A 22,445-nucleotide genomic window follows, 5' to 3' on the forward strand; every position below is an offset into this window, starting at 1 on the left:
CCGGGATAATCTGCAACCAGAGGATTCACAAGCTTCAGCAGAGAAGCTTGTAGAGAGGAAACTCTGGAAGAAGGGGGTATTAAAGGAGTTGCGGGTGTTCCATTAGCTTCATAGCCCCAATGTTATCCCATAAGGTAGGGATGAAGTGAAAAGATAAAATGCTACTTTATAAAAACAAAATCTGCAAACTGGAATGTAATGATCGGATGCACTGACTTTTTTTCCTCATAATTCATATATTTATCTTTTTTATGGAGCTTTAACAGAACATGTAATGCATTTTCATCATTCACTAACTGGGCAATGTTACCAAGTGTTTTCTTCATTGCCAGATCCTGAGCTAATACATGATTGACACTGTCGCAGTACCAGGGACTAGGATGGGGTCAAGTGGCATCTTGCAAAGCCTCTGAAGCCTCATTAAGAGAGTCCATTCCAGGTTCTTCTGACTGTTGATACACCATAAGTCAGGTGTCACGGCTCCAGCTAAGCACACCTTCTCCAAACCTCCCCTCCCATGATAAATGTCTCCTTTCCATATTTTATCTCCTCTCACGGGTGACATTTTTGCAGGCAGGTCTGTGACTGGGACACCAGTGAGGAAGAAGTTTCTGTTTGGTGAGAAAGCAATCCCCTAAGCTGCCACAGGCCTTCCCACACTGGGTTGCTGCTGTTTATGGGATGTATTTAACAGTATCACTTCAGTTCAGCTGGCTAATTGTATTCCGTCTGGTTCTGATGAAAGTCTCGGGGATCTCATCAGGTGTAGAATGGATGTTCTTGTTATCTTCATTCTCTGTTTAGCTATTACTCCTCTCCATAGACTATTCACACAGCACACCTACAAGAGATTAGGGGCTGAGTGTGAGGTCATATTCCTACCACTTCTGGGGACTGAACTTCCTCCAGCTGGGGTTCACTTTAACCTTTTCACTGCCAGAGCTCTTTTTGCATTTTTTGCACACATGTTTAAAAAATAATTTTTGCCTTGAAGATGATGGAAATATACCAAACATTATATATTTTCTGAAAGCAGGCATCCTAAAAAATAAAATATTGGTAGTTAAAATTTTTTATGTCACACAATATTACCTCAATGGTCTCGGAAACACAAAATGTCAGTAAAAAAAAACACTAAAGTGAATTTTAGGGAAACAAAATGCAATAAATTACCCACATTTTTGGTAAAATATAAAAAACAAGGTATCACAAAGTAAATAGATACCCAGCTTGCCAAACCTTAAATTATGTGCGCCGTGAAATGGCGACAAACTTCAGTAACCTATATTTTCTATAGGCAACACTTAAAAAAAACTCTATAGATATTAGTTTAGTGTTACAGAGGAGGTCTGGCTCTAGAATTCTTGCTCTGACTCCGGCGTGCGCGGTTATATGTAACGTGTATCGCAATCAACGTTTTCACTTGTAGGAACCCCTGAGGCATTTGTTTACATTTGTATGTGCATATATGTGGAGGTGGGAGCCATGTTTTTTTTTTGGGGGGGTGGGGGTTATGTGCTTGAGTGTAACTTAATTTTTTTTTCTTTCATCACATAGGAGACAAAAAGTCCTGTATGTGATATTTTTTAGGTGACAGGTTCTCTTTAAAAAGATATCTAAGGACTAAAAGACCCCCAATGTCTCCTCTGGGCTCCACTGAATGTTTTGTGATGCAGATCACACTGCAAAACACACCCTGAGAGGCTGACCTGGAAGTGACATCATAAACCTTGCTTTCTGGGTCAAAGCAAGAAGGGGAGGAGAGTGGACGTGTGTCCGTCGTTCTCCCCCCGCCCCCGCACTCGCCATGTTGGTCCTGGGAATGTAAAGGAAGGGATCTGGACAGCTGTACTCCAATATAATCACCTTTTATTTAATAAAAAGAGTGGCTGCAGCAACAGGATTGTGTGTTAACCCCCTGCTGTCAGGTCTGTACGATGTGAGGACCTGGCAGTGAAATGGTTCATGACTCTGAATGGACAGATCTCTTTTTGGTGTAAAGTTTTCAAAGAACACTTCTTATCCCTGGAAATGTTATGACGTTGGCACTAAAGTGTAACAAGTTTTTGTTTTGTTTGGTTGGGTTGTTTTGTGGGAATGCTTTGTGTGTTGTGATTTCTTCTTTTGTTGTAAATTGGAAAATGAAATAAAAAAACTTTGATTGAAAAAAAAAAGTGTAACTATGGGCAGATCAATAATTACATAAATGGTGCAATCTGTCATTAGCATAGAAGATTTTGTTTTTCTGAGTCTCCTCTTGTAACATTTTTATTACCTGTTGATCCTCCCAGTGGATGTTTTAAAGAAAAGGGAAGGGAAACTAGAGGGGCTGGAGGGTAACCAACCCCCGGGACTTTTAAACGGTACTCTAGTAGAGGCAGAACAGTCACGTGCCCAAAGTGAAATATACAAAGTTTTATTTTGAAATACAAACAAATGTTAAAAACATTGATAGAAAGGATATGAATACAGATATCAAATACTGATGTACAGAGCTGGTAGAGGATCACAAATGACCATACATGTTACCAATCTATACATAAAGATGCTGCAATTTTCAACATGATTCGCTCTCTTGAGCTTCCTGAGGATGTTGCAGCTAGCGTTAAAAACTAGAAAATAAATTAAAAAATAAATAAATAAATTGCCAATATATTCATAAGAATTTTTTCAGGCAAAGTATGTTTATATTCAGTGTCTATTGATCAAACTTTAGACTAACAAATGACAATTTATAACAGATTATGAAAAACAAGAAAAAATTATTTGAGCATAAAGAATAAATATGAACAATGGTAAAAATAAAAAAAAATAAAAAAAGATTTCAGCCGTGGTAATCCACTCTTGCTATCCAGCGACGGATGATCATCTCTCCGGGGTCCAGCGATGGCTGATGTGATCCAGCGCAGCGAATCCATCCATCTTCTGTCTCCACGGAGGAGACACTGCAGGGATTCCGGCGGAATGACGATTGTTATATGTGGAGGGCGGGGCCACCCGTCACCTGACTCCGCCCCCTCTGACGCAAGGGGAAACCCGGGTTTCTTCCGTGATGTATGGGTGACCCCGCCCTATCTGATGTAACGGAAACCTGCCTGTGTTACATCAGAGGGGGGCGGGGTCACCCATACATCACGGAGAAACCCGGGTTTCCCCTTGCGTCAGAGGGGGCGGAGTCAGGTGACGGGTGGCCCCGCCCTCCGCATATAACAAACGTCAGGCCGCCAGAATCCCTGCAGTGTCTCCTCCGTGGAGACAGAAGATGGATGGATTCGCTGCGCTGGATCAGATCAGCCATCGCTGGACCCCGGAGATCTGTCGCTGGATAGCAAGAGTGGATTACCACCGCTGGAATCTTTTTTTTATTTTATTTTTTATTTTTAATAAAGGAATTTTTCAAAACTGTGTTTGTCTTATTTAACCATTTTTACACTTTCTTTGTGAAATGGTAGGGGTACTTTTGTACCCTCTTACCATTTCAAACAGGGGGGGGCGGGATCTGGGGGTTCCCTTGTTAAAGGGGGCTTCCAGATTCTGATAAGTCCCCCTCCTGCAGACCCCCACAACCACCGGCCACGGTTGTGGGGATGAGGCCCTTCTCCACATCAACATGGGGACAAGGTGCTTTGAGGGGTCACAGACCCCCAAAGCATCCTCCCAATGTTGAGGGCATGTGGCCTGGTATGGTTCAGGAGGAGGTGCGCTCTCTCATCCCCCCTCTTTTCCTGCGGCCTGCCAGGTTGCGTGCTCGGATAAAAGGTCTGGTATGGATTTTTAGGGGGACCCCCACGTCAATTTTTTTTTTAATTTGATGCAGGGTTCCCCTTAATACCCATACCAGACATGAAGGGTCTGGTAATTGAATTTGGGGGACCCCCACGCTTTTTTATTTATTTATTTTTATCCAGGACTTTCAATGAGTGTTCTCTGTATTACAGAGCCGACAATTCATAATAGCTGCGAGTGATTTTAAAGGACTTTTTTTCCTGCATAAATGACACTTTGTGCAGGGACAGTTCTAAGCACGGGAAACATGCGCCCCTTCACAGGCATACTATGGACACCCCCGTACGAAATTTAAAGGAATATTACACTTTTATTGTTTCACTTTAATCATTATTAAAATCCCGAAAAAACGTCAGTTTTTAAAACTTTTTTTTGCATTGATACATGTCCCCTGGGGCAGGACCCGGGTACCCAAACACATTAGTACTTTAGATTTTGAACGTTGGAGTCCCATAGACTTTAATAGGGTTCTAAATTTCACACAAAGTATGCTATATACTAGCTCCGTCGAATCTTCTTTATACATTCGACAGACACCATAAGCCTTCAAAGACAGATTTGACTGTAATTCATGTGGATTTTCGGACGAATGCAATTTTTGAACGAAAAACAAAATAAATAAAAACAAATTTCATGAGAAACTTAATAAATAAATTTTTCGGACGAAAAAGAAATTCTGAAATGAAATATTTTACTCTGCACATGTCTAATGTCTATAATAAGTCTTATCTGAAGCTACCCCAGATATCTCCTAAACCTGCACAATTCAGGAGATATCCCCTGTATCTTCACAATGTCATCGGCACATGCGCACTGAAGAAACGGCTCATTCATTCGTTGCTTCAGCTGGCACATCTGTTACCATGAGTGGGAGTGACGTCATCACGGCTCTGACCAATCACAACGCTGGAGCCCACGTTACCCGTAAACAACTCCGGGAGACATGTCGCTGGGCAGACCAGTTTGCCGGGACCGCTGCGGGGATTTCGATCTAAGGTCTAAGGTTAGGGTCTTCATAATGAGTTGGTGTGCAATGCATACCAGCTAATTATGGCTTTGCCTTGCAGATTTTTGTTGTGGATTTATAACCACTTTATCCACCTCAATCCTAGGCACTTACACCCCCTTCCTGCCTAGGGCATTTTTCAGTTTTCAGCGCTGTCACAGTTCAGTGCCATTCAGCATCCATCCAGCAGAGGAAGCCATTGGGTATGAAGGATTTGAGAGACTTTGATGCAAGCTGCACTGAATTCTGGGAAATGTAGTCTGGGAAGAGGGCCTTGCATAAGAATAGAAGGAGTAATGGACTTCAGCTCACAGATATACACTCCTAACAGGAGAAGAAAGGAGCAGTTTTTCTTCAGGGCTTAGAGAGAGAACTTCCTCTTGCTATAAGGGGAGCAGAGTATGAACATCGCTGTTCCTGAGTGCACACTAGGGTTGCTACCTTCTCTTCATGCCAAACCCGAACACTTTAGCGACGCACGGCAATTTTATTTATAGTATACACTATAGGATTGCAAAAGACTTTAAACACCTTTGGGTGTCCCAGGGAGAGTATAAATGTGGTGTGCTAAACATGCCAAGGCAAACAGTGGGTGTGGCCAAATTGAGTTAACAGATGACAACAGATTTGTGTGCGACTATCTTAGTCACTTGGGGAGCCACAGTTCAATCTGAATAATGTATCCGGGTTTCACGTGGACTGAAACCCAGACACAAATGTCAAAACTTGAACTGTTTGGCTGAATCCAAGAGATAGGTGGCAACCCTACATGGTGCTCCAACCTCCTTGGGTCGCTCTAAAATCCATAGGCTACTCAGTTTATTGGGGTACTCTATACATCATGGGTAGGGATGAGCCGAACAACTCCCGGTTCGGTTCACACCAGAAATTTCGAACGGACCAAAAATTTGTGCGAACTTTAGAACCCCATTGAAGTCTATGAGACTCGAACATTTGAAATAAAAAAGTGCTAATTTTAATGGCTAATATGCAAGATATTGTCCTAAAAAGGGTTTGGGGACCAGGCTCCTGCCCCAGGGGACATGGGTCAATGGCAATTTTTTTTTTAAACGGACTTTTTTTGGGAGCACTGATTTTAATGATGATTAAAGTGAAAAAAGTGAAAGATTATTATAAATATCATGCCTGGGGGGTGTCTACAGTATGCCTGTGAAGTGGTACATGTCTCCGGTGTTTAGAACAGTCCCTGCACAAAATGACATTTAACGGAAAAAAGTTATTTAAAACTGCTTATCTGGTTTCAGCAATATGGATGAAAATCATTGAGAAAAATGGCATGGGTAGCCCCCCTGCCCATTACAAGCCCCTTTGGGTCTTGTACAGATATTAAGGGGAACCCCGTACCCATATTAAAAAAAGGAAAGGCGTGGGGCCCCAGGCCCTATATACTCAGAACAGCAGTATACAGGCGGTGCAAAGAAGACAGGGACTGTGTAGGTTTGTTATGTTAAGTAGAATCTGTTTGTAATTTTGAACTGGTACATTTTTAAAGTGTAGCTCCAGTCTAAAAATCTACTTTTAAGATTTTTGGAAAACATAGGGAAGGGTTATCACCCCTGTATTTTTTTGCCATCCATCTTTTTTCATATCACTTCCTGTTGTCTCCTTCCATTTCCAAGTAGGAGACGTTTGTTAGTTGGATGTTTGAAAGTAAGAGCCTGCCCTATATGCTCTGCAGAAATGGGGGCCTAAGGTGTTGGTGTTGCCACAACATTGTAAGCCCTCAAAGTAACTCTTGATGGGCACTGGAGCGCCCTGCTGTGAACGATTATATCAAGAATTGTAATTACATGCCATTGTTGAACAGTGGTAGAAAAATTGGTCCTTTGGTGGTTGTGGTGGTTCTGGTGCCACAACACTATAAGTCCTCACAGTTACTCTTGGTGGGCGCAGGAAAGGGCCTTGCAGTGAAATATTATATCCAGAATTGTAATTACATGCCCCTGTTAAACAGGGGCTGAAAAATTGGGCCTTAGGAACTGGTGCCACGACACTGCAACTTCTACCATATACTCTAGTTGGAGTGCAGGAATGAGCCCTACTGCATAGCATTGCATCAAAAATTATATTACATGCCCCTGTTAAACAGGGGCTTAAAAATAGGGCCTTAGGCACTGCTTGCTGGGGCCACAACACTACATCCTCTCCCAGATATTCTAGTTGGAGTGCAAGAATGAGCCCTGCTGCTAAGCATTGCATCAATAATTGTAATTACATGACCCTATTAAACAGGGGCTAAAAAATAGGGCCTTAGGCACTTGTGCTGGTGCCACGACACTACAACCTCTCCCAGATACTCTAGTTGGAGTGCAGGAATGAGCTCTGCTGCTAAGTATTGCATCAAAAATTGTAATTACACGCCCCTATTAAACAGGGGCTGAAAATTAGGCCTTAGGCCTGTTAAGCCCTCAAAGTGACTCTTGGTGGATGCTGGAGCGCCCTGCTGTGAACGATTATATCAAGAATTGTAATTATATGCCATTGTTGAACAGTAGTAGAAAAATTGGGCCTTTGGTGGTTGTGGTGGTTCTGGTGCCACAACACTATAAGTCCTCACAGTTATTCTTGGTGGGGGCAGGAAAGGGCCTTGCAGTGAAATATTATATCCAGAATTGTAATTGCATGCCCCTGTTAAACAGGGGCTGAAAAATTGGGCCTTAGGCACTGGTGCCACGACACTGAAACCCCTCCCAGATACTCTAATTGGAGTGCACGAATGAGCCCTGCTGCTAAGCATTGTATTAAAAATTTTAATTACATGCCCCTGTTAAATATGGGCTGAAAGATTAGGCCTTAGGCACTGGTGCTGGTGCCACGGCACTGCAACTTCTACCATATACTCTAGTTGGAGTGCAGGAATGAGCCCTACTGCATAGCATTGCATCAAAAATTGTATTACACGCCCCTGTTAAACAGGGGCTTAAAAATAGGGCCTTAGGCACTGCTTGCTGGGGCCACAACACTACAACCTCTCCCAGATACTCTAGTTGGAGTGCAGGAATGAGCCCTACTGCATAGCATTGCATAAAAAAATTGTATGACATGCCCCTGTTAAACAGTGGCTGAAAAATTGGGCCTTAGGCACTGGTGCTGGTGCCACCACATTGAAACTTCTCCCATATACTCTAGTTGGAGTGCAGGAATGACCCCTGCTGCAAAGAATTGCATGAAAAATTGTAATTACATGCCCCTGTTAAACAGAGACTGAAAAATTGGGCCTTAGGCACTGGTGCTGGTGCCACCACATTGAAACTTCTCCCATTTACTCTAGTTGGAGTGCATGAATGAACCCTGCTGCAAAGAATTGCATGAAAAATTGTAATTACATGCCCCTGTTAAACAGAGACTGAAAAATTGGGCCTTAGGCACTGGTGCTGGTGCCATGACATTGAAACTTCTCCCATATACTCTACCTGGAGTGCAGGAATGAGCCCTACTGCATAGCATTCCATCAAAAATTGTAATTACATGCCCCTGTTAAACAAGGCCTCAAAAATGTGGCCTTAGGCACTGGTGCCACAACACTGCAACCTCTCCCATATACTCTAGTTGGAGAGCAGGAATGAACCCTCATGCTAAGCATTGCATCAAAAATTGTCATTACACACCCCTCTTAAACAGGGGCTGAAAAATTGGGCCTTAGGCACTGGTGCTGGTGCCATGACACTGCAACCTCTCCCAGATACTCTAGTTGGAGTGCAGGAATGAGCCCTGCTGCTAAGCATTGCATTAAAAATTGTAATTACACGCCCCTGTTTCGCAGGGGCTGAAAAATTGGGCCTTAGGCACTGGTGCTGGTGCCACAACACTACAACCTCTCCCATATACTCTAGTTTGAGTGCAGGAATGAGCCAGGCTGCAAAGCATTGCATAAAAATTGTAATTACATGCCCCTTTTAAATAGGGACTCAAAAATTGGGATTAAGGCACTGGTGCTGGTGCCACGACACTGCAACTTCTCCCATATACTCTAGTTGGAGAGCAGGAATGAGCCCTGCTGCAAAGCATTGCATCAAAAATTGTATTACATGCCCCTGTTAAACAGTGGCTGAAAAATTGGGCCTTAGGCACTGGTGCCACGACACTGCAACTTCTCCCATATACTCTAGTTGGAGTGCAGTAATGATCCCTGCTGCAAAGCATTGCATCACAAATTGTCATTACACGCCCCTGTTACACAGGGGCTTAAAAATTGGGCCTTGGGCACTGGTGCTGGTGCCACGACATTGAAACTTCTCCCATATACTCTAGTTGGAGTGCAGGAATGAGCCCTACTGCATAGCATTGCATCAAAAATTGTATTACATGCCCCTATTAAACAGGGGCTTAAAAATAGAGCTTTAGGCACTGCTTGCTGGGGCCACAACACTAAAACCTCTCCTAGATACTCTAGTTGGAGTGCAGGAATGAGCCTGGCTGCAAAGCATTGCATAAAAAATGTAATTACATGCCCCTGTTTAATAGGGACTGAAAAATAGGGCCTTAGGCACTGCTTGCTGGGGCCACGACACTACAACCTCTCCCAGATACTCTACTTGGAGTGCAGGAATGTTCTCTGATGCTAAGTATTGCATCAAAATTTGTAATTACACACCCCTGTTGAACAGGGGCTGAAAAATTGGGCCTTAGGCACTGGTGCTGGTGCCACGACACTGCTACCTCTCCCATATACTCTAGTTTCAGTGCAGGAATGAGCCTGGCTGCAAAGGATTGCATAAAATATTGTAATTACATGCCCCTGTTAAATAGGAACTGAAAAATTGGGCCTTAGGAACTGGTGCCACGACACTGAAACATCTCCCATATACTCTAGTTGGAGAGCAGGAATGAGCCCTCATGCTAAGCATTGCATCAAAAATTGTAATTACATGCCCCTCTTAAACAGGGGCTGAAAAACTGGGCCTTAGGCACTGGTGCTGGTGCCACGACACTGCAACCTCTCCCAGATACTCTTGTTGGAGTGCAGGAATGAGCCCTGCTGCTAAGCATTGCATCAACAATTGTAATTACACACCCCTTTTAAACAGGGGCTTAAAAATTGGGCCTTAGGCACTGATGCTGGTGCCACAACACTGCAACCTCTCCCATATACTCTAGTTGGAGAGCAGGAATGAGCCCTCATGCTAAGCATTGCATCAAAGATTGTAATTACACGCCCCTGTAAAACAGGGTCTGAAAAATCGGGCCTTAGGCACTGGTGATGGTGCCAAGACACTGCAACCTCTCCCATATACTCTAGATGGAGTGCAGTAATGATTCCTGCTGCAAAGAATTGCTTGAAATATTGTATTACACGCCCCTGTTAAACAGAGACTGAAAAATTGGGCCTTAGGCACTGGTGCTGGTGCCACGACATTTCAACTTCTCCCATATACTCTAGTTGGAGTGCAGGAATGAGCCCTGCTGCTAAGCATTGAATAAAAATTGTAATTACATGCCCCTTTTAAATAGGGACTGAAAAATTGGGCCTTAGGCACTGGTGCTGGTGCCACGACACTGCAACTTCTCCCATATACTCTAGTTGAAGTGCAGGAATGAGCCCTACTGCATAGCATTGCATCAAAAATTGTATTACATGCCCCTGTTGCTTTAAAAATAGGGCCTTTGCCACTGCTTGCTGGTGCCACGACACTACAACCTCTCCCATATACTCTAGTTGGAGTGCAGGACTGAGCCTTGCTGCTAAGCATTCCATTAAAAATTGTAATTACACGCCCCTGGTTAGTAGGGGCTTAAAAATTGGGCCTTAGGCACTGGTGCTGGTGTCACAACACTGCAAATTCTCCCATATACTCTAGTTGGAGTGCAGGAATGACCCTGCTGCTAAGCATTGCATCAAAAATTGTAATTACACGCCCCTGTAAAACAGGGTCTGAAAAATAGGGCCTTAGGCACTGGTGATGGTGCCAAGACACTGCAACCTCTCCCATATACTCTAGATGGAGTGCAGTAATGATGCCTGCTGCAAAGAATTGCGTGAAAAATTGTATTACGCGCCCCTGTTAAACAGAGACAGAAAAATTGGGCCTTAATCACTGGTGCTGGTGCCACACATTTCAACTTCTCCCATATACTCTAGTTGGAGTTCAGGAATGAGCCCTGCTGCTAAGCATTGCATAAAAAAATGTAATTACATGCCCCTGTTAAATTGGGACTGAAAAATTGGGCCTTAGGCACTGGTGCTGGTGCCACCGCACTGCAACCTCTCCCAGTTACTCTAGTTGGAGTGCAGTAATGATCCCTGCTGCAAAGTATTGCATCAAAAATTGTAATTACACGCCCCTATTAAACAGGGGCTGAAAATTAGGCCTTAGGCCTGTTAAGCCCTCAAAGTGACTCTTGGTGGATGCTGGAGCGCCCTGCTGTGAACGATTATATCAAGAATTGTAATTATATGCCATTGTTGAACAGTAGTAGAAAAATTGGGCCTTTGGTGGTTGTGGTGGTTCTGGTGCCACAACACTATAAGTCCTCACAGTTATTCTTGGTGGGGGCAGGAAAGGGCCTTGCAGTGAAATATTATATCCAGAATTGTAATTGCATGCCCCTGTTAAACAGGGGCTGAAAAATTGGGCCTTAGGCACTGGTGCCACGACACTGAAACCCCTCCCAGATACTCTAATTGGAGTGCACGAATGAGCCCTGCTGCTAAGCATTGTATTAAAAATTTTAATTACATGCCCCTGTTAAATATGGGCTGAAAGATTAGGCCTTAGGCACTGGTGCTGGTGCCACGGCACTGCAACTTCTACCATATACTCTAGTTGGAGTGCAGGAATGAGCCCTACTGCATAGCATTGCATCAAAAATTGTATTACACGCCCCTGTTAAACAGGGGCTTAAAAATAGGGCCTTAGGCACTGCTTGCTGGGGCCACAACACTACAACCTCTCCCAGATACTCTAGTTGGAGTGCAGGAATGAGCCCTACTGCATAGCATTGCATAAAAAAATTGTATGACATGCCCCTGTTAAACAGTGGCTGAAAAATTGGGCCTTAGGCACTGGTGCTGGTGCCACCACATTGAAACTTCTCCCATATACTCTAGTTGGAGTGCAGGAATGACCCCTGCTGCAAAGAATTGCATGAAAAATTGTAATTACATGCCCCTGTTAAACAGAGACTGAAAAATTGGGCCTTAGGCACTGGTGCTGGTGCCACCACATTGAAACTTCTCCCATTTACTCTAGTTGGAGTGCATGAATGAACCCTGCTGCAAAGAATTGCATGAAAAATTGTAATTACATGCCCCTGTTAAACAGAGACTGAAAAATTGGGCCTTAGGCACTGGTGCTGGTGCCATGACATTGAAACTTCTCCCATATACTCTACCTGGAGTGCAGGAATGAGCCCTACTGCATAGCATTCCATCAAAAATTGTAATTACATGCCCCTGTTAAACAAGGCCTCAAAAATGTGGCCTTAGGCACTGGTGCCACAACACTGCAACCTCTCCCATATACTCTAGTTGGAGAGCAGGAATGAACCCTCATGCTAAGCATTGCATCAAAAATTGTCATTACACACCCCTCTTAAACAGGGGCTGAAAAATTGGGCCTTAGGCACTGGTGCTGGTGCCATGACACTGCAACCTCTCCCAGATACTCTAGTTGGAGTGCAGGAATGAGCCCTGCTGCTAAGCATTGCATTAAAAATTGTAATTACACGCCCCTGTTTCGCAGGGGCTGAAAAATTGGGCCTTAGGCACTGGTGCTGGTGCCACAACACTACAACCTCTCCCATATACTCTAGTTTGAGTGCAGGAATGAGCCAGGCTGCAAAGCATTGCATAAAAATTGTAATTACATGCCCCTTTTAAATAGGGACTCAAAAATTGGGATTAAGGCACTGGTGCTGGTGCCACGACACTGCAACTTCTCCCATATACTCTAGTTGGAGAGCAGGAATGAGCCCTGCTGCAAAGCATTGCATCAAAAATTGTATTACATGCCCCTGTTAAACAGTGGCTGAAAAATTGGGCCTTAGGCACTGGTGCCACGACACTGCAACTTCTCCCATATACTCTAGTTGGAGTGCAGTAATGATCCCTGCTGCAAAGCATTGCATCACAAATTGTCATTACACGCCCCTGTTACACAGGGGCTTAAAAATTGGGCCTTGGGCACTGGTGCTGGTGCCACGACATTGAAACTTCTCCCATATACTCTAGTTGGAGTGCAGGAATGAGCCCTACTGCATAGCATTGCATCAAAAATTGTATTACATGCCCCTATTAAACAGGGGCTTAAAAATAGAGCTTTAGGCACTGCTTGCTGGGGCCACAACACTAAAACCTCTCCTAGATACTCTAGTTGGAGTGCAGGAATGAGCCTGGCTGCAAAGCATTGCATAAAAAATGTAATTACATGCCCCTGTTTAATAGGGACTGAAAAATAGGGCCTTAGGCACTGCTTGCTGGGGCCACGACACTACAACCTCTCCCAGATACTCTACTTGGAGTGCAGGAATGTTCTCTGATGCTAAGTATTGCATCAAAATTTGTAATTACACACCCCTGTTGAACAGGGGCTGAAAAATTGGGCCTTAGGCACTGGTGCTGGTGCCACGACACTGCTACCTCTCCCATATACTCTAGTTTCAGTGCAGGAATGAGCCTGGCTGCAAAGGATTGCATAAAATATTGTAATTACATGCCCCTGTTAAATAGGAACTGAAAAATTGGGCCTTAGGAACTGGTGCCACGACACTGAAACATCTCCCATATACTCTAGTTGGAGAGCAGGAATGAGCCCTCATGCTAAGCATTGCATCAAAAATTGTAATTACATGCCCCTCTTAAACAGGGGCTGAAAAACTGGGCCTTAGGCACTGGTGCTGGTGCCACGACACTGCAACCTCTCCCAGATACTCTTGTTGGAGTGCAGGAATGAGCCCTGCTGCTAAGCATTGCATCAACAATTGTAATTACACACCCCTTTTAAACAGGGGCTTAAAAATTGGGCCTTAGGCACTGATGCTGGTGCCACAACACTGCAACCTCTCCCATATACTCTAGTTGGAGAGCAGGAATGAGCCCTCATGCTAAGCATTGCATCAAAGATTGTAATTACACGCCCCTGTAAAACAGGGTCTGAAAAATCGGGCCTTAGGCACTGGTGATGGTGCCAAGACACTGCAACCTCTCCCATATACTCTAGATGGAGTGCAGTAATGATTCCTGCTGCAAAGAATTGCTTGAAATATTGTATTACACGCCCCTGTTAAACAGAGACTGAAAAATTGGGCCTTAGGCACTGGTGCTGGTGCCACGACATTTCAACTTCTCCCATATACTCTAGTTGGAGTGCAGGAATGAGCCCTGCTGCTAAGCATTGAATAAAAATTGTAATTACATGCCCCTTTTAAATAGGGACTGAAAAATTGGGCCTTAGGCACTGGTGCTGGTGCCACGACACTGCAACTTCTCCCATATACTCTAGTTGAAGTGCAGGAATGAGCCCTACTGCATAGCATTGCATCAAAAATTGTATTACATGCCCCTGTTGCTTTAAAAATAGGGCCTTTGCCACTGCTTGCTGGTGCCACGACACTACAACCTCTCCCATATACTCTAGTTGGAGTGCAGGACTGAGCCTTGCTGCTAAGCATTCCATTAAAAATTGTAATTACACGCCCCTGGTTAGTAGGGGCTTAAAAATTGGGCCTTAGGCACTGGTGCTGGTGTCACAACACTGCAAATTCTCCCATATACTCTAGTTGGAGTGCAGGAATGACCCTGCTGCTAAGCATTGCATCAAAAATTGTAATTACACGCCCCTGTAAAACAGGGTCTGAAAAATAGGGCCTTAGGCACTGGTGATGGTGCCAAGACACTGCAACCTCTCCCATATACTCTAGATGGAGTGCAGTAATGATGCCTGCTGCAAAGAATTGCGTGAAAAATTGTATTACGCGCCCCTGTTAAACAGAGACAGAAAAATTGGGCCTTAATCACTGGTGCTGGTGCCACACATTTCAACTTCTCCCATATACTCTAGTTGGAGTTCAGGAATGAGCCCTGCTGCTAAGCATTGCATAAAAAAATGTAATTACATGCCCCTGTTAAATTGGGACTGAAAAATTGGGCCTTAGGCACTGGTGCTGGTGCCACCGCACTGCAACCTCTCCCAGTTACTCTAGTTGGAGTGCAGTAATGATCCCTGCTGCAAAGTATTGCATCAAAAATTGTAATTACACGCCCCTATTAAACAGGGGCTGAAAATTAGGCCTTAGGCCTGTTAAGCCCTCAAAGTGACTCTTGGTGGATGCTGGAGCGCCCTGCTGTGAACGATTATATCAAGAATTGTAATTATATGCCATTGTTGAACAGTAGTAGAAAAATTGGGCCTTTGGTGGTTGTGGTGGTTCTGGTGCCACAACACTATAAGTCCTCACAGTTATTCTTGGTGGGGGCAGGAAAGGGCCTTGCAGTGAAATATTATATCCAGAATTGTAATTGCATGCCCCTGTTAAACAGGGGCTGAAAAATTGGGCCTTAGGCACTGGTGCCACGACACTGAAACCCCTCCCAGATACTCTAATTGGAGTGCACGAATGAGCCCTGCTGCTAAGCATTGTATTAAAAATTTTAATTACATGCCCCTGTTAAATATGGGCTGAAAGATTAGGCCTTAGGCACTGGTGCTGGTGCCACGGCACTGCAACTTCTACCATATACTCTAGTTGGAGTGCAGGAATGAGCCCTACTGCATAGCATTGCATCAAAAATTGTATTACACGCCCCTGTTAAACAGGGGCTTAAAAATAGGGCCTTAGGCACTGCTTGCTGGGGCCACAACACTACAACCTCTCCCAGATACTCTAGTTGGAGTGCAGGAATGAGCCCTACTGCATAGCATTGCATAAAAAAATTGTATGACATGCCCCTGTTAAACAGTGGCTGAAAAATTGGGCCTTAGGCACTGGTGCTGGTGCCACCACATTGAAACTTCTCCCATATACTCTAGTTGGAGTGCAGGAATGACCCCTGCTGCAAAGAATTGCATGAAAAATTGTAATTACATGCCCCTGTTAAACAGAGACTGAAAAATTGGGCCTTAGGCACTGGTGCTGGTGCCACCACATTGAAACTTCTCCCATTTACTCTAGTTGGAGTGCATGAATGAACCCTGCTGCAAAGAATTGCATGAAAAATTGTAATTACATGCCCCTGTTAAACAGAGACTGAAAAATTGGGCCTTAGGCACTGATGCTGGTGCCATGACATTGAAACTTCTCCCATATACTCTACCTGGAGTGCAGGAATGAGCCCTACTGCATAGCATTCCATCAAAAATTGTAATTACATGCCCCTGTTAAACAAGGCCTCAAAAATGTGGCCTTAGGCACTGGTGCCACAACACTGCAACCTCTCCCATATACTCTAGTTGGAGAGCAGGAATGAACCCTCATGCTAAGCATTGCATCAAAAATTGTCATTACACACCCCTCTTAAACAGGGGCTGAAAAATTGGGCCTTAGGCACTGGTGCTGGTGCCATGACACTGCAACCTCTCCCAGATACTCTAGTTGGAGTGCAGGAATGAGCCCTGCTGCTAAGCATTGCATTAAAAATTGTAATTACACGCCCCTGTTTAGCAGGGGCTGAAAAATTGGGCCTTAGGCACTGGTGCTGGTGCCACAACACTACAACCTCTCCCATATACTCTAGTTTGAGTGCAGGAATGAGCCAGGCTGCAAAGCATTGCATAAAAATTGTAATTACATGCCCCTTTTAAATAGGGACTCAAAAATTGGGATTAAGGCACTGGTGCTGGTGCCACGACACTGCAACTTCTCCCATATACTCTAGTTGGAGAGCAGGAATGAGCCCTGCTGCAAAGCATTGCATCAAAAATTGTATTACATGGGGGGCGTGGCTTGCCGGCTTGTGCGGATGGCTGCCTAATACCTCAGCTCCGCAGAACACCAGCCTCAGCGACCTACACAGCGGCACAAGATAAGGGCAAAACATATCCCCGGCAGCCTGACAGTTCCCTCACACTCAGCGGTCATGCTGAAACGAAGGAAGGGAACGTCTCTCCCCAGAAAGCTGACGGATTACTTCTTACCTGACATGCAGGACGGCCAAAATGGCGCCGGCGGCGGCCGAGAATCACAAGCGCGGTCCTCCTCCTCACAGCAGCATCGGAACTCCCTGCAGCCCTCGGGACCTCATCAAATGCCTGTCACACAGGGTGAGTGCTCTCCTCCTAATTCGCCCACAACATCCAGCCCTGCAAAGTCCAGGCTCAGAACGGAAGAGCCTTTACAGTCTCCCTCAGCTCCCAGCCTGTTCTCCCTCCCCCCACCGCAGCAAGCTTCTGTCCTAGATGCCTTTCCTGCCTCAGACCAGCCATTGTCTGAGAACTCTATGAAGAGTATGCTGCTCTCACTGAGACAAACGCTGTATTCTGACTTATCCTCTGCGGTCTCCTCCCTGTCACTTGTAGTGCATCAGCATGATACTGCTATTACTCACTTAGAAACTAAAATGGGGGATGTGCTTTCTGCACATAACAAATTGGTTGATGGCTTTGCAGATCATGAAGATGAACTCCACTTAATCAATCTTAAAATCGCAGATTTGGAAGATCGTTCCAGACGGAACAATATTAAATTCCGCAATGTCCCCGAATCGGTTCAACAAACTGAGCTTACGCAATTTATACAAGCTTTGATGCGGGCCCTTTTACCTGATCTGACAACCCGAGATCTGGAAATTGATAGGGCACACAGACTTCCTAAACCTTCTCATCTCCCTAACTCTACTCCTAGAGATGTATTGGCTCGCATACATTTTTTTTCTGTCAAAGAAAGAGTCCTAAGTGCTGCCAAACGAGCAGCAAGTCTTCCAGACCCTTTTACTGGCATTGCGCTCTATGCTGATCTATCCAAAGCAACGATGGACAACCGTAGACAGCTGGCGACAATAACTAAAGCGCTTCGAAACCATAACATACCCTATAAATGGGGTTTTCCTACTAAACTTCTTATTACACACCTAAACAAGACCCATGCAGTGCGCACTCTCCCTATGGGGCTCTCACTCCTGAGACAATGGCACATCATCCCAGAAGACGTACCAAATCCTCCTGCTCACATGCCGACCCTCATGGATACTGGAGGAGACCCTTCTAATGGCCATCAGTCGTAATCCTCACCCTTATCTTCAAACGCATTATGGCTGGCTAACTGCAGAGTCATTACCCAGCACTTGCCTGCCTGTTCAGAGATCCCTGTCCCACGTTGTGGACGCAAGATCTCTCTCCCCCGTTGTATTTTTGCAGTAGTGTCTGCACATTGAGCTCAGGCCCTTTTTGTTACTGAGCTCTCCTTTTTTACTCACTGTTCCCCACCCAAACCCTGCATCAGTTACTCCTCTCTTACTTCTCCAAATAGTTACACCGGGAGATATACTTTCAAATCTACGCCGATCTTACCTTTGGAGCTGGACTCTCTCCATTCCGGAAAATGTCTTTTAAAATAGTCTCTGTTAATGCTAGAGGTTTAAACTCCCCGCAGAAAAGATCTGCACTTCTCAGAGAGGCTAACAGCCAACGAGCCGACATTCTCATAGTGCAAGAGACTCATTTTGCCGCTGCAAAAACTCCCAGATTTACCCTAAAAAACTACGACCAGGTTTTCCTAGCCTCAGGGCCGAAGAAGAAAAATGGAGTCCTCACTGCCATACGGAATTCTATACAATTTACTCTCCATCAATCAGTTGTCGATCCCCATGGCCGATATTTGATCCTCATTTGTGACATTAACCAAGTTACCTACACCCTGATCAACGTATATGGTCTGAATACTCGTCAGTTACAATTCCACAAACTTCTTTACAAAAAAATCACACAAATTCGCAGGGGGAGGCTCCTCATAGGAGGAGACTTCAACATAATTGGTGACTCTACTTTGGACACTACCTCTACATCAAAGACTCAACGTTCTACTCTGAACCCCTTTCTTCAAATGAATGACCTTTACGATCCTTGGAGATGCCATCACAGCTCCGAAAGAGACTTCTCATACTTCTCCTCTTCTCAACTTTCATACTCCAGAATTGACTTTTTTATTGTTGACAAACTCACCCTTCAAGATGTGACGCAATCTGAAATTGGCAATATCACGTGGACAGACCACGCGCCTGTCTCCGTTACTGTGGGAAACTGTAGACTTAACGCTGATAGACTGTGGAGACTTGACTCATCCCTCCTCTCAGACCCTAAAATTATTCAACGACTCTCTAATGAACACCAAATGTATTTTCAGATCAATAACCAACCAGACACAGATAAGTTTGTACTTTGGTCAGCCTATAAAGCTTACATGCGTGGCATATTAATTAAGTTACATAGTAATATTAAACGTCAGAGGTCTAAGCAAGTTGATGAGGTCCTCCTTCAAATTAATCTTTTGGAAAACCGGAATAAAAAACACCCCTCCCAAAAATTAGCTACTGAGCTTTACGAGCAGCGACAAAAACTCCGTTCTCTTTTACTCTTTAAGTTTGAGAACAACCTTAAACTTACCAAAGCTAAATATTATGCCTTAGGCAATAAATCTGGAGCTCTACTAGCCCGACAAGTTAAAGCTCAACGCCTTAAAAGTAAGATAATATCCCTTCAGCACCCCACCTCCAAACAACTTCTGACAAACCCACAGGATATTTCTAATGCCTTTAGCGACTATTACTCTTCCCTTTACAACCTATCCAGCGATGTCAATACCCCCCAACCGACTGACCAAAATATTCACAATTTTCTATCCTCTATTGATCTCCCATCTATAAATCACGTCCAATTAGAGGAACTCTCTCGACCATTCTCTACTGATGAAATTTTGAAAGCCATTCACTCATTACCGCTTCACAAATCTCCGGGAGAGGATGGCTACACCAATGAATTCTACAAATCATTTGCCTCAAATATTGCCCCCCATCTTACGGACCTCTTCAACTCTGCTGCCACCTCTGGCTCTCTGCCAATAGATATGTTGCGCTCTATCATTACCACTATCCCTAAACCAGAAAAAGATCCCACCTCCACCACTAATTACAGACCCATATCTCTCCTCAACACAGACGTAAAAGTATTTGCCAAGGTTATAGCCTCAAGACTGTTAGAATATCTTCCCTCCCTTGTGCATCCAGATCAAGTTGGTTTTATGCCTGACAGACAAGCCCCAGACGCCACTAGAAGAGTTCTTAACCTGATTCACCAGATTGCCCAATCTCGAACGCCTTCTCTGCTGCTATCGTTGGACGCAGAGAAGGCGTTTGACAGGGTACATTGGGGATTCCTGAAAGAAGTATTGTCCAAATTCGGCATCACAGGCTGGTTTCAAACGGCCATTCTCTCACTGTATTCAAACCCTTCAGCCAGGGTTTTGACCAATGGCACACTATCTAAACCCTTTGAGACCTCTAATGGCACCCGTCAAGGATGTCCGCTCTCCCCTCTCATTTTTGCCCTAATAATGGAACCCCTTGCGGCTAAAATCAGAGAGGACAAGCGAGTCTCAGGAATTATGCATAACGACATGGAACATAAAATCAGCCTCTTTGCTGACGATGTCATTTTAATGATCACAAACCCGACTATCTCCATGCCTGCACTCCAGGACATCATTGATCAATTTAGCTCTGCCTCCTTTTACAAACTTAACTCCTCTAAATCTCTAATCCTTCCACTTAACCTATCACGTAGGCAACAATCTCTCCTAGAGAGTACTCTCCCCTACTCTTGGTCAAACAATTCCCTTCCGTATCTTGGAATAAACCTAGCCCCATCTATACCCCAACTTTATGATCTCAATTATCGTTCCTTCCAAAAACAACTGCCCCAACTATTAAATCAACTTCGTACCTCAGGCCTTTCGAAACTAGGTCGCATCGCGTCTTTTAAAATGCTAATTCTACCCAAACTACTTTATCTTTTTCGGACAGTAATTATGCCAATTCCCCACTCATTCTTTGCCTCCATACAAACACAGCTTTCCAGATTTGTGTGGGAAACTAAACCACCCAGGTGCGCTCAATATATCTTAACTAGGCATCATAGAAAAGGGGGGACCAACCTTCCCCATATTCAGAACTACTATCATGCTTCCATTCTAGACCAACTCTACTACTGGTGGCATCCTAATCCCAATAAGGCCTGGTCTATCTTAGAATCCTCGTCCTTCCGCCCAAACTCACTAAGTGAATTACTTCTCGCTACATCAGCGGGTTTTCCTCCCACTTTGAAATTTAAATCACCTTCAATAACGGCCTCCTTAACAATTTGGAAGAAATTCACACAGACGACAATTTCGGACCAACCCTATCGTACATTGCAAACCCCTCTCCGATCACTAATGTCACAAATACCAGACTTAAATCTTCGAAACTGGACGATACAAAGAATAACTACCCTATCAGATCTTTATAATGCTAACCATGTTCTGAAAACCTTTGATAATCTACAAACTGAATTTGGCCTCCCTCCCACAGAAATCTTCACGTACATGAGGATCTCGCACCTTCTCCAACAATTTAAAATTTCTACGAAGTCAATAATTCCGGAGACCATACATAAATTTTACACTAGCTCGACATATCCTAAACATGGTATATCGGTCATATACTCTATTCTGAATGATAATAGGCCTTACTCGCAAATTTCGTCTCTCTCCAGATGGACGGAAGAACTAAATATTACGGTCACATCCGACATGTGGACACGTGCCTTTCGACATACCTACATAGCCTCACACTGTTCCAATCATTGGGAATCATATCAAAAGACACTTCACAGATGGTATCTCACACCCTATCGTCTCTCTAAATTCTTCCCGGACCTTCCTTCTACATGTTGGAGGTCGTGTGGTAGTACTGGTACTATAGCACACATTTTATGGTTTTGCAGATCCCTAAGCTCCTTCTGGAAACAAATTTTCGCTTTAATATCCTTCTTATCACTGATTCCAACATCCCCCAACCCCTCCCTGGCTCTACTACACCTTGGTGTTGACAAATTTCCGCCTCACACACGCGTAGTGATAATTCACCTGCTTCTTGCAGCAAAATTAAATATTACAAAACTATGGAAAACCACTGACTCTCCATCCATCACACATACGATCTCTGATCTAAACTTTCAATGCGAGATGGAAAGACTACTAGCTCGCAAAAATCTAAGTATGAAAAAGTTTTTATCTGATTGGCATGTATGGCTTACTCATCCGAAATGTACTGTAATCACATGAGTTTCTTTCCCGCGTGTAGTTTCTTTTTTTTTTTGTCATTATTGCTATGCACCTGTCTTATTCTCCTGTGTTCCTAATCCCTCTGGTGTAACTAATATAGTGTCTAGCTGATGCTCCCCTTCCCACACCCCTTTTCCCTCCGACTAGAGTTACTGCATAAATATGCTACAATTCTAATGTGCATCATTTAACCACCTGTAGTTAGTCTGCGTTGTGGACTGGTATTGAGTAACTTAACCCTACTTTGTATTCTTTGCCTCTGTCTACTCTAGTCGGAACATCTGCTATGCTGTTTCAAGTGTTTATCTTGTTTGCCTTATTGAAACCAATAAAGAAATATTGAAATAAAAAATTGTATTACATGCCCCTGTTAAACAGTGGC

The 22,445-nt window shown here is 44.1% G+C and overlaps 1 pseudogene; it reads left to right on the forward strand.

The window, feature by feature from the left end:
- Window positions 1-22,445, forward strand: part of LOC143956787 (uncharacterized) — an 802,170-nt pseudogene that overhangs the window by 419,789 nt on the left and 359,936 nt on the right.

The sequence above is a fragment of the Lithobates pipiens genome, unplaced genomic scaffold (assembly GCF_037356315.1).
Source record: "Lithobates pipiens isolate NorthernLeopardFrog02 unplaced genomic scaffold, aLitPip1_a1.2 Scaffold_41, whole genome shotgun sequence".
Taxonomy (NCBI): domain Eukaryota; kingdom Metazoa; phylum Chordata; class Amphibia; order Anura; family Ranidae; genus Lithobates; species Lithobates pipiens.